Source organism: Anser brachyrhynchus (genome assembly GCF_964034855.1).
Source record: "Anser brachyrhynchus genome assembly, chromosome: 1".
Taxonomy (NCBI): Eukaryota; Metazoa; Chordata; class Aves; order Anseriformes; family Anatidae; genus Anser; species Anser brachyrhynchus.
Window position 1 is genome coordinate 91080015 of NC_137694.1, and position 13799 is coordinate 91093813.

The following is a 13799-nucleotide window of genomic DNA, read 5'->3' on the forward strand; positions in this document are numbered from 1 at the left end:
TTTGATTCCTTCCACTGCATGCGCCTTGGTAGCTAAGTCTTTGAAACGGAGTTTTAAAACAGACCTCCCTGATCTAAAAGCATTAATTATTATTTATGTCACAGCTCGCCTCTGTACATTAATTCTATTACATTCATGTAAACCTGAAATCCTGCCTTCTTTTTGCATTAGCGCTATGCGTATCTAAATGAAAAGTGTAACGCTTGTTAGTCGCTTTTTAACATACCTTGTGTTAGGTAAAATTCCCCTCTGGCAAGCTTGGCTGCCTGGCATTACCCACAGGGCAATATTCAGCACAGGGCGGCAACGGCGGGCGATCCCAAGCAGCCCCCTGGCCACTGGGTGCCGAACCGGTGCAGACTGCCAGCCCCAGCATGGGGCACCCAGCCCGGCCCCAGCAGCTCCTGTTTGGGTTCAGAGGGAGCGCCCCACGCTGGGACAAGCAGCCTCTCCAGGCTGCACCCCCACCGTTTCCATATGTTTTCAAATAAATCTCCCTGTCTTGCCTATTATAAATGGCTCTCTCAAGACGTGCAAAGCGAGTAAAGGCCAGATTTCAGTTCTTCTCTTTCTGGGATGTATCCATGTATGTATATATATCTGTACAGGGATAGATATATGGCTGTGACAGAGAGAAAATATATGTCAAGACAGCAGGAAAAAGGACAGTTTTTCTGTTAAGGCACTGAAAGGACTTACTTGAACCAGAAGACCAGTCCCAAAGCCCTTAGGCACACTAAAAGTTCAGTTCTATGAACATAATAATTCATGCAAATTTCTAAATTATAGGGCAGAAGCATGACAGTTGCAAACTGTTTCAATATATTGCTAATTGAAGCATTTCTCATGCACACAGCTCTAGCTATAGTGAAACTATGATCAGGAGGACTCTGTAAAATAACAAACCACAAGCACTGAAAACAAAGCCCTCAGGTTATCATAACTCTTCTGCAACAAGATACATACAAGCAACTGGTGATACCTGTCGTAACTGACAAATATTATTTTTTTAAAAGCCTGGGTGTACAAACATTCCATTAAATTTCTTACAATTACTTAGCATGCAGAAAGCTGGCAGAACTGGGCCCTGAGTGATTAGAGCTGTAAAAATAACAGAGCATGCAGCTATCTACATCATAACCTAAGTTTTAGCTGGACCAATTTACATCCACAAACACACGGTTATTGCAAATAGCTGTGCTGGTGAAACTCAGCTGCTGATTTATCAGTAAGAAGCTACTTTTAGATGGAATATTTGCTACAGAACCTCTTTAAATGTGTATTTTTTTTTTTATCAAGTTGATCACCCGAAATTTTGATTCCATCTATTAGTAAAATCACACAGCTAATTGCTATTGCTTTCTAACTGGATAATTTACACACTCAAATTAGCATCACACAGACATTATACAGTTCATTGAAACGTTTATGAGTGCATGTTCGCATTAGTTATAGAGGCTAGCCAACTGGAATCTAAAAGAACACCACCTGACTAATATTAGCACTAACTGTTCTGTATTTTCAATTGCAATTTAATACAAAGTGGTTTTGAATAACTGGCAGAGCTGAAGATCTTCACTGGGTAAATTGGCTAAACAATTGATTCGTTCCTAATTTTGCAAACTTTATAATCTGATTTGTAAGGTATTTCAAAATACAAAAGGAAATGTATTCAGTGATTTATTGTAGTGCTTCCCCTAACTGATGCGTTGCTATTTAAGAGGAACAGCATTTTATCAAAAAGCCACACACATTCTCATCCGTACAAGAACTTCTTGTTGTTAAAAATGCTTGGCTCACTCCCATCATCAGATCAATGGGAATTTTGAAACTGATCTCAAAGACAGCAAGAGCAACCCCTCGCTCAGAGGCTTTGTATGTAAAGCGTAAAGACAAAAAATACACTCCACCAGGCAGCCATTGCCCAGCTCCCCACCCTCAGAGAAGGTGAAAGCAAGCTTTGCTGATGAGGAAAGCATTCCTCCTCGCCCGGGCCACTGCCGTTTCAGCTGACAGACTCCAGCGTACCATCATCTGTCTCCGTCACAGGTTCCACCGAGTCCTGCTGAGAGCCAGCGAGGAGCATCAATCCTCAGCCAAGCAGCCTGCCAACTGTTTGCTCTGGGAAAGCTGGCTTCCCCTTGCCCGCCCGCTCCCTCTTACCAAAACAGGAACGCAGTAGACAAGGATAAAAAAAGTAGCCTGTGCAAAGGTCTGCAGGTCCGTCACAGCATGAGAAGGTGAAATAAAAAGTTACATCAACAACAACAAAGAACAAATGAACGCTTTGATGTTATGAATAGCTGCTGATGCAGAAGGTGAGGCCTGCTGCTTGCACCCTAACTCCTTCCTCCTGCCTTCCCCACATCTCTGCTCCTCATGGAAAAGCAGCCAGACAGCCTCTGGCCATTTTTCATGCTTTTTCTCTTCAGCTGAACTCCTCTAGAATGAACAAACCTGTATTACTTTGGAAACTGCAACTTAGAAATTATGAAAGCTGTGCAAGCATGATCTTGATGACTTTCCAGTGGGACTCATATTCTCCTCACAAAACTTTAAAAAGCAATAATACACAAAATCTTAACCATCATACCTCTTCAGAGGTTATCAATGTGATATTAAGGAGCCTCCTGATGGGACCTTGTGGGAACGATACCCCACTACAACCAAAAGTCTCCAGTATGTAGCAGGCAAGATCCTTTGACTCCAAATTTCTTCATAATTACAATAGGAAGAATAGTGTGTTCTCTTCACCAGCTAGAAAGTTCCTCAGATTACGAAGGACATGACTGCCATCCAAGAGTAAGTGTTTCTGAATTGGTTACAGAGGCAGTATGTAACCTTGTATTTATTGTTTGTTTTGTTTTAAAATCAATCCTTCTTGGATACAGCCAGATTTCCAACTCAAGGAAACAGTCCACTGAAAATCAACAAAACACATCATCAAGCACTACAAGACAATTTGCAATGCTCCAAAACAGATTTACAGTCCACAATAAAAGACCAAAAGCCACAACTGTATCAAAAACACATCATCTTTGAGATTGGAATTGCTCTTGACTAAGTCCTAGATAACAGCAGCAGCAAAGATTTTTTTTTTCCAGAGTTCCAGATGATCCTAAAAAAAAAAAAATCAGACATATCCTGCAGTACTATTAATACATACGTTTGAGTTCAGATGTTTGGGGATCGGATAGACTTGGGCAAAACGACACAGGGAAAAATCCCCTTCCTACACTTAAACCTTAACTCTGGCAAGAAGATTGATGTAGAGGGCAGGAGCAGAACATGGCATCCAAGGTGCATAAGAGATGTCAACACCTGGAGGAGCAGGAGCAGCCCTGAGCTACATCTGATCACTGTGGCTGATCCAGTGGTTCAGAGGAAACTGAAAGTCTCAACTCAAAATCAAAATCCTAAAGCATGACATGAAAAAAAACAGGCTGTAGATAAACAGTAACTTATGAAAAATGATCTGAACCAATATCCTCCTCTACCTTTGTGAGACATTTATAACTAAGACCTTTTTTCTCTAGTAGAAAGAAACTACTTACACCACCACATATGTAGTCATAAAATGCATATGCTTATTTTATGCATATATATTAGAATATTTGCTGCCCTTAAGAGAGACAACAAAACACCTGTACTTTGGATGATTATTTCAACCAGGTGGATGTGCAATCCACAGACTGATGCACAATCTGTGGATGCACATCTGTGGATCTGACGCTAACATGCAAGTGTGTGGTAACAGCTTGACTGCTATTATTGCAAGACAGACAAGGAAGCTTCCCAACAGATGGATAACTGAGAGGCTATAAGATAATCCCTAATTATAAAAGAATTTGAGATAGATGGCATGCCTGAATTTTAAGGCAGTAATTTAAACACATTGGCCCTAAAAAACAATTATTGAACATGAAAACAATGAACTCAATTCCAAAGAAGCCCTTAATCCATCTTTAAACAAACTTTCTACTAAACAGACTTCTGCATGAACACCTGCTTTTACCACAGAATTTGGGTTGCGGGCTTTTTTGTTTTTTGTTTATTTGCCCATGTGCATGTTTCTCAATTAAAAAATACATTTAACTTCTAGGGGAACAACAAGGTCTACTCTAAGCTAAGGAAGAGGCTGAGAATTACAAGGTTGGGTTGTTACCACACTGCAGATTCATATCTGAGACTGAAATCCCATCAAGTGAAAACTAACGCGATTGATACTACAATCCCATCTCGGATTCACTGTGGATTAGAATGGATCAGCATCACTGGCTACAGTGTGGGGGCAAAGACAAAAGGGTAACTATATACACATGTGTATGTACATAGGTGTATATAAATATGTGTATATATAACCATTGGCAAGTCGCTAGCCTCATGCCCCTCTATTAAGTGCTCTGCAGGCTAGGGTTAAGTCCACTGGACAGAAGGAAGCTCTTGGGATCTCTTTATCAGGAAAATGCAGTACTCTGAGCTCAGGACAAGATGCAGCCCTTTGTCTTATGAAATCATTACCACAATTTCTGAGATGCCGCTAGGTACTCAGTGCTCTTGAAAATTCAGCAATATAAAGCAACATTAAGGAAACACTTAAAATTCTGGTCAGTACCTTAGAAAAGAAACAAAGGGACCATTTACACACACCTTCCTCTGAGGAAAAGATTTCTGAGAAAATAGCACATCCCTTCTAGACTACAACTTCATTTAGACAACCTTTATTGAAACATAGATGTATGTGTCTCAGTTTACTGTAGTTCAGATAGGATTTAAATCTTCCAGTGTAACACATTCATTACTATTATTTTATTATCATCATTTACAAATAATTCCATTCAAGACTCGTATCAAGTGACTACCATATACCCAAACACAGACATCTAACAGCCAACGTGATTATTATTTTTTGTCCTGAAACTTGCACATCATCCCTAGCAGTTAGGCACGGAGCAAAATTACATGGAGATGCTTGCTTGCCTTTAAAGACACCATAAAATCCTACTCCTGTCTCAACTCAAATCAATATGATTTCCCTTCTCATGACAGCTTTACTTTCCAAATTTATTTATGAATACTAACAGCAGCATTTAGATTTTAATAGAAAAAAATACGTAGGCACATTTTACTTACCCCAGTAAGTTATTCCCTCCTTTCTTCTCTCTTCCTGTTTGCTTTTCTGTTCTGACCTTTTTAAAAATACTGTCTCTGGCTTTCTTTCTCTTCCACCATCTGCTGGTACTCAGTGCAGGTAGAGAAAAGATACAGAAATCGATTCCCCTTTTACAGTTAATTTCATTGCCAGTTCATCCTCTCACACGGCAGTAGAAACAAGACCTCCATCGCTTATTAAATGGCGCACAAGTAGTAATTAAATGCCTTTCTAATTCCATCCCAAGTTAACAAATACACATTCATATGGCCTTGAGGTGAAGGCTCTGGACGCCACATCTTATCAGTCAAACTTGGCCCTGAAGTCACAGAGGTCATGCACCATATAATGGCAGTTTAATGAATGGTCTATTAATTTACGAAATAGAAGGTTCATTAGCCATGGTCAACTGAGATTTCTGAATGCTTTCTTCTGCTAATATGCCCTGCTTCCTACCCAACTCTCATTTTTTTCAGGATGAACGCCAGTTTTAGAGCTGGAACGGTGATCTCATGTTCATGGTTAACACACCTTGACTTCACTTCAAGTCACAATCCCACAGCCCTGCTTTAGTTTTCCATGATTCTTATGAGAGCAAAACCTGGAAATTCCTAGAACAGATCTGAAGAGCAGCCTGTTAAAATAACTGCCCTTACCTGTCATATTGGTATTAGGATCGCATTACTGAGGGGAAAAAAATAAAAAGAGAAAAATCTTGTTGGAGTTTCAGAGAATTCAAGTTGTTTTGTAATCTGAAGAACACTAAAGCAGCTAGAGATGCCCCATTAAACTGGAACTATGCAACATTGAATAATTTGCTTGTACTTCTTTGTATAACAATAATGACTAAATTATGCCATTCAATATGATAGCAAAGGAGCAGTTCTTATTGCATTTTATGGCATCCTAGGAATAATATTAAAATCTTGTTCTGCAATACACTTATAAATAAAACAATTCTATAGATGCATACCTAAATCTTAGAATTAGATCTACAGAGATCGAGGGACTCTTCAGGTTAGGTGAAATCTCTGTATAATGTTGCAAAACATCAAAGAACATATTTAATAACTGACTTTAATATAATGTTAGCCAAACTTTATGGCCTTTCTTTCTTCAGCTGGGTAACAGATGACCACTTCAACATGTTTTACTGCTTTATAACAACCAGCTTAAGAGATTTTTTTTTTCCTAAAAGATATTTTTTTTCTTCCTTAAACAACAAGTTTGTTCAACATATTCCCATTATTTAGCATTCAAAAAAAATAAAAAAATGCATTCTTAGACATAAGTAGACTGTTGGTGGAAGATTGTTAGTTGCTTGTTTACTGGCATTTCTTAGAGCTAAAAGCTGGGTACTTCCAAGTACTTTCTTCTGTTGTTCTCCTTGCATTAAAAATCTGTGCCAAATCAAAGTGAACAGAGCCTACATATTATACTCAAGACTAATTTTTGTGAAAAGCTGTTCCTTCAGATTGGAGGATTTTGAACTCCTGATGACCACCTCACTCCAACATACGAACTGACCACTACTGATGCTTATGCTAACCATGAAATTCATTAGGTTTCCCATTATTCACATGCCCAATTTACTAGAATTAAAGTATACGAATAAAGGCAATGTGACATAAGTGAATGCTTAAATACTCTGTTAAAAACAAATGAACTCATGAATTAATCATCTCCCCTAACAAAGCATGTCGTTTTGGTTGAAAAACTTTGAAGGAATTGTACTATGAAACTCTGATATGTTTTTACAGCACAAAGAGTGGCCTAGACAGAGTTATAAACAAACTTTTTTTTTTTTAAGCCTACAACCCTTTCCTGTCTCTTAATCATGATTGTTACTCAAAAATATTATTTTAAAATATCTACAGAAGAAATATCACAGGATAAGGTACGATTCAAGAAAAAACAAGCGTAACGACTGGAAATACCAATGGCAAGTAAAAATGCATTACTTCAACTACATTGTTGAAGAGAACTGTCCTGTATCACTTCTACAGTTATTCATGGCTGGCATAATGTCAACTTTCACCATATGTTTTTTCTTCCCTTGTTGAAAGTGAATCTTTCTGTCAAAGAGCAGCTGTTCTAAATTATCACATCAAATTTTAACCTTACAGTAGACAACCACTGAACCCACAGATTCACAACAGCGAAATAGTTTGCCTCCTTGACCTATGAAGGATTTGTCCTTGTTTAAGTCTACTCCTGCCTTAGCACAACAGATATGCCAATTGTCATGGTATAAGATGTGGACAGGTACTTAGAGCTGAAACCACAAATAAATTCTAGACAATGAATTTCTCATCTTCTATTCCTAAAAAGACTGTGTGAAGTCCGAGTTATTACTGTTCATGTTGTGCTATCAAGAATAAAAAGCAATTTCAATGAAAAGAAAATGGGACATTAGGAATGCAACTCTTGTTATTGGGTTTGTAATCCAAAGAAACAGACATTTCCAATACTTCTGCAGTCTAAGTGTTTCAATAAAGTCTGATATCAATTACTGGTTATTTAGATGTCTTCTAACAGCATGTTTTGACAACATCCTTCACGCTGAGGAGCAGCAGACATATATATATATATATATATATATATATATATATATTTTCTTGTCTTCCTGTACTCATCTTTCAAGATGGTTCTTACTTTAAGAGCGTTTTTGTGGAACATTATCAAAACTTGCAGTTCTCACTACAATTGCTCTCTATTAAAGTCTAGTGCCAGCTGTCAGTTGTAATGCAAACCCCTGTTAGCCTTTACAAGCTCTGCTCTGGAACTAACAAGCGATTGTCAAATAACTATGCACAGGCACAAGTGGCAGATAAACCAATGGAAAAAGTGCTTGCTCAGTGACTTCACACTGACAATGCAATCTTCGTGCCACTCCAAGCTAAGCTTCTACTCAAAATCAGCAAAGATAGTAAAAGCAAAACATGTTCAGGATGATTCTATTAATTTAGCTTTTAATCTTCTGAAACCTCCAAATAAGCAAAGCCATTAAAATTAAAAGGTTAAGAAAATGCCACCAGCATCCCTTAAGATTCTTGGTGAGATACTTGAAGTAAAATCCTGCGCAAAAATTCAACAGTAGTGGTTTTGAGCATATAAGAATCTTTGACAACATAAGGTGCAGATTTCTAAGTTAAAAACCAAGTACATGTCTCACACATACTTGTTGAACTGTGGAGAATCTGGATCTGTATCGAGTATATGCCACAGCTTTATTTATTTTTTTTGCTGCTGGAAAAGCAGGTGAAGGAGATGAGGAAGGAATTATGTACAGTGTGGCTCTTAGGCACGGCAAGTGCCACCTCTACACCACCAGAGACCTGCACTGAACAGACAGTGAAACGATATTAAGTTGCATTTTGCCTGTTATTAACATTTTTGCAATTATTTTATTTTCTGACCACACATGTCCATTTCCAGACTTGTTTCAAATACACTCTGAAAATTCATTTCTGAATTACCTGCTCATATAACATGCTGACAACTTGGAGAAAAGTATTAGAAAGCTTTTTTAAAGAACACTAATACTAGGTTTCTAATCATTGCATATTAAAATAAAAAAAGAAGGAATAAAGATATCTGTAAACAAGTGTTTAAATATTCCTGTCAAAATCTGCAAGAAATTAAAATTTCTTTGCAGGTAACTACAGAGCAAATGCTTTCTAACATGAGAATCTGTACAGTATCGTACAAAAAAAACTCCATTCTCGTAATTTCAGAATATATATATATATATATATATAAATTTTTGGCTTGTTTAGGATATATGAAAAATGTGTCCACAAACCACAACATTGTGCCCAAGCAGTTTTACCTTAGAAATCTGCATTTTTTAATCTACCTAGTTTATGATATACAAATTGGAGATTTTTTTCCAAATTTGTAACAGAAAATATTACATATAAAGTTGGCTATGATCTTTCCAAAGTGCTCAGAGCAGAATTAATTTTGCCCATATGAAAAATCATTTTTGTATCTCTGAGATAAATTTTGTAAGATTTAAATAAATTCTAAGAAAAAAGGTAAATCCTTCATTGTGTGTTCTGTTTATGTACTTATAGAATATAAAGTGAATGAAAACAATGAATATTTTACAAATAACGTGATTCATAATTTATAGCTGCTGTCATTTTAAGTTTACTAGCTTGAGAGACTGAGTCCTTTAAAAGTAAAAATAAAAACAAAACATCTCTTCCTTTTTAAAATTGGAAACATACTTCAAATCTAAGGAAAAAATACACCTCAAACCTCTGTTTTAAAAATAGGAATCCATATGCTTTTTCTGGTTTAATGTAACAGGCAACTCTCTTAACAGTTATTTTTATATATATATATATATGATCTTCGTATGACCAGTTGCCACATTTAGCAAAACTGTTCCTATACAGTGCCTAAGAGTTAAAATCACACACTTCAGTACTATAAGCAACACATCCCGACTCACTCAGCTATTTCCAAGGGAAAATGTTATCATCTTTGCAGTTGCAGCAAGCATGTGTGCCTTCCGTCTGTTTTCACTTGCACAAAGCTAAACAGTTCCTCGCAGTACCTTTGTTCTCTTCACGTGTAAAGTTGTCTTTTATCTACTGCTACAAGCAAGTGAAACGTATATTTACTTATTCAGAAACAAAATGATTATTTAAAGCACAGAAAAAAAATGTTTTCCATCCTAAGTATTAATGTTGTTTTGCATATTTTTATCTCAAGTGCAGTATTCATTCTACTGAAAGAATCAAGCATTGAATGCAATGGTTCAGATTTAGCAGTCACAGATGGCATTCCTTTCATATCTCTAGAAACTCACAGAGAAAGAAATATGATTTGGGATATGCTCACTATACAACTTAAAGCATTGAATAATTTAGTGTTAGTAGAAATTTCATGAAGTCTTTTTTGCAATAACCAGGCACACTTCACCTCTCCATCCCTCACCCCTTACTCCCTTTCCTTCCATTCAACCCACCTGATTAATTGCTAAAAGTGATATACATAGGGAAGGGCCATCAGAATAAATCCTCTCTTTTTCTTCTAGCTTTGTCATAGACAACATGTCAGTCACTTGTGGTTAAAGCTTACAATTTCATTACATACTTTTACAAGGAAGTTTACAATTTGGACTTGCCCAATTCCAGCAACTAAAATTTAGAACTCCCCCTGAAATGGTAGTATGCAGAAAATGTAATTTTGTGCTTAGAGTCATTCTTTTCAGGCCCACAAATTTCATTTTCCTTTTGATAACTGGAGTTGCAAAGCTTTTTTTGGTCTCGAGGCTCACCTGTTAACACCACTCAAAAGAACGTTCAAGCTCACTCATGCTTCCACGTGGATATACGATTGTACGCTGCCTGCTTGCTAATTATCATCATGAAAAATATCGTTCTCCATGTCCAGCTAGGCTTTCTGAAGCACACGAAATAAACCAACAAAAGAATAGACACATTTGGGATGGAAGAGGTTTATTAGTCCAACCCTGCTAGTGCAGGATTTGCTTTGTCAGCTGGTTACTGCATTTTTTAAAGAAACATCTCCTGAACGGAGTTTTCCACCATTATTTCTCTGAGGAAGCTTCCAAATTACTACAGAACTAACAGCAAAGACGTTTCTTCTAATGTTTATCCTACATTTACCCATTTATTTTGATACTGTTACCCCAATTAACCAACCTTCATATCATTAATGCTGTTTCCTTTGTATATCATTCAAAACTAAAGCAAGCCTAGCTTCTCCACATAAAAATTGCTCATGGGACAGGTGATGTGAATGCTCCTTTCCAAACATTATGCCACTGCATAAATTCCTGGTATACTTGCAAACTGAATATTACATGCAAGCCTCATTGCCCTTTTCATAAAAATCACAGTTTACTTTAAGTATCTACAGAGGCAGTCACAATGGATGACTCAGTCAAAAAGGATGTGTGAATGTATGGAGAAATTACTCTGTCCTCCAAATAAGAAGGCACTGAAAGAGAGGGAGAGCCTGAAAAATAGACAGCAGAGATAACAGACGAGAGAGATCCAGACTCACGTTAATAGAGAAACTGAAAAGGTAGCAGTTATGTATTATTTCTTACTATATAAGGATATGGAAAACCTTACCCAACTGACTTAAAACAGATGACAAACACATTAGAAGGTATGTTTTTTCACACAGGACAAGTTATGGAATTCACTGCCATAAAACTTACAGATATGAAATATACTTGAGTCAAAAAGGTAAACAAATTAACAGATGGCAGGTCACTGATTCCTATTATATATAGTTTTTCTTACAACAAGTGCCTTAAGGCTTTGTAACTCACTGGCTGATTGGTAAAAGCCAAAGAGCACACCCAGTAAAGGAGTGCTTTATTCAGTTTCTTATGTTTTTCCTTAAGAATCCGCTCTGAGATTTTGTCAGAGAAAGAACACTAAGGCACATAAACCTGCTTCGATCTAAATCACTATAGCTTTTTTATGGGAAACAAATGGAAAAGATGAGTTATCCATGTTGACTGCAGAATCAACAGAAGACTCTCAGAAGGTGTTTAGTGTGCAGTTCTAACCAGATTTTTTTTTTCTAATCAAAGGTTAAAACAGTAATTCTAAGAGAAAAGATGCTATAAAGATGTAGTTTGGACAAGATGGCATGAAGACAATTTAGAAAAGACATCGTGAGGAAATAGCCTTATTTAACCATGAAATATTACATAAAGATTGAATAGACAAAATCACTATGACGCATGTGCTGACAAAGCTCCAATAATAAACAGTGTACAATGGATTAGATATTCTATATTTAGTTAACTACTGCATATTAGATAACACAGATAAAAAGTATGAAAGAGTAGCTTCTCCAATATAACACAAATATGACATCTTACCTTACCTTATGTAACCCTACTCCCTACAAAATATTTAACAGGTGCCAAAGTCTTTGCTAGAGGAGGTGTTAAATCTTAAATGTTGTTAACTGAAGTAGATTATGAAGACCAGCATTCCTTGAGCTGACGTATACAACTGCCTTTTGAGAAATTGTTTCTCCACACCCTCGCAATAGTGAGGACGCATATGGTCACAGCAAAATGAGCCCTGATTCTTTATCTGACTGACAGGTGGATACCATACTGCTCAACTTGTAAAATGTTGATCAGCTGGTAGAACTAAGAACAGAACAACAATCTTACCGATGAGAACCAAGACCCTCAATAAACCCAATAGCCCAGTCTTGGCTTTTCATGGGGTACGTTTGTATTACACCAGTAAGAAAAGAGGCTTGAGCCTTATGTCCTCTTTTCCTGGTTAGACTGAGAAAGGGAAGCAGTCTCAGAAGCATGTTGAAAATGGTATAAATTGTGTTATTTTGAGGGTGTGACTATGCCTTAATATTTTGCCAAGTATTGAGACAGGATGTTCTCAATAAAATTTAAATGGGCTGATTACATACCTTTAGGGTCCTTCATTTTAATCATCACAATGACACTGTTTCGAAAAATAGCATTACTAAAGCAAACAAATTAAAAATAAAATACAAAAAAAAATCAGAAACTGTCCAAATACAGAATCAAGTAGTGATGGCCATTGTAAGTCAGTGAATGCTTCCACCTACTGTGAAGACAAAAATTTCTATTCATTGCTATTCCAAACTTCATCTGAGCATTTTTTTCCCTCAATTATACCTTGATTCCAGCCCATACTTGCAACATCATTTTGACTGTTCTTCACACACTACGATCCTGACTATATGGTTCTCTTGCTGACAAACAACCAAAAAAAACCACACGCACAAAAAAAACACAGAAGGATTAAGAGGACAGAAGAAAAGAAAAGGAAAGGAAAGGTGCAAGAGCAGCCTTCAGCAGGAGGTCAAAGCACATACTTAAAACTGAACTTTTTCCAAATCGTCCAACTCCTGCTGAGTTGCTGATGCAGACAAATGGAAGGTTTTGGATTACTGACTGCCTTTAGAGTGCCACTTCAATCACACCACACTGAAAATATTTGATAAATATGACTTCCAATAAAAGTTAGCAGAACATTATATGTTAAATCAGAATAAACCAGAACGACCTGTCACTATTGTTAATGGTTTCATCATGCATCACTCCCTTGATCAACAGTTGGTGAGGAAGTTAGGGAAAAAAAAAAAAATGAAGAAAGAGAAATGATAGTAGTTCCATGATCTGATTTTATGCCTTCAAAATCATGAATGATATACCCATACACGTATGTAAACTCACCCTAATCTCTGCAGAATGGAGTAGGAGCTGCCTGGCCTACCCCAAGCATCTGACAACCTGTTTTTAATAACAGGATTTATTTTATTTTACTAAGCTCAACTCTTGTTTGCTCACTTGTTCGACACTTTCTGCAGTGACTGTCTTTTTGCGCTCATGTATAACTGAGATTGCAAACCAACTGCTCTCAACTGTCTACAGGGAAGCAAGCTCTATAGTTAGCAAGATCTTATACAGCGATTAGAAGAATATCACCAACATTTCAACATTTTTAAGCATAGCTATAGGAGGCCCTAGATAAAGCATTCCTGCACACCAAAATAATCTCTCCTGGTTTTAGCTCTTAGCAGAACAGTTCAACTCATTTTTCCTAATATCTGTAACTAACTGCATACATAAAAGCTCAGGTCCCCT

The 13799-nt window shown here is 37.0% G+C and overlaps 1 protein-coding gene across 7 annotated transcripts in view; it reads right to left on the minus strand.

Moving 5' to 3' along the window:
• EPHA3 (EPH receptor A3) overlaps nucleotides 1-13799 on the minus strand; it is a 217827-nt gene that overhangs the window by 133251 nt on the left and 70777 nt on the right. The gene's annotated exons all lie outside the window — the stretch shown is intronic.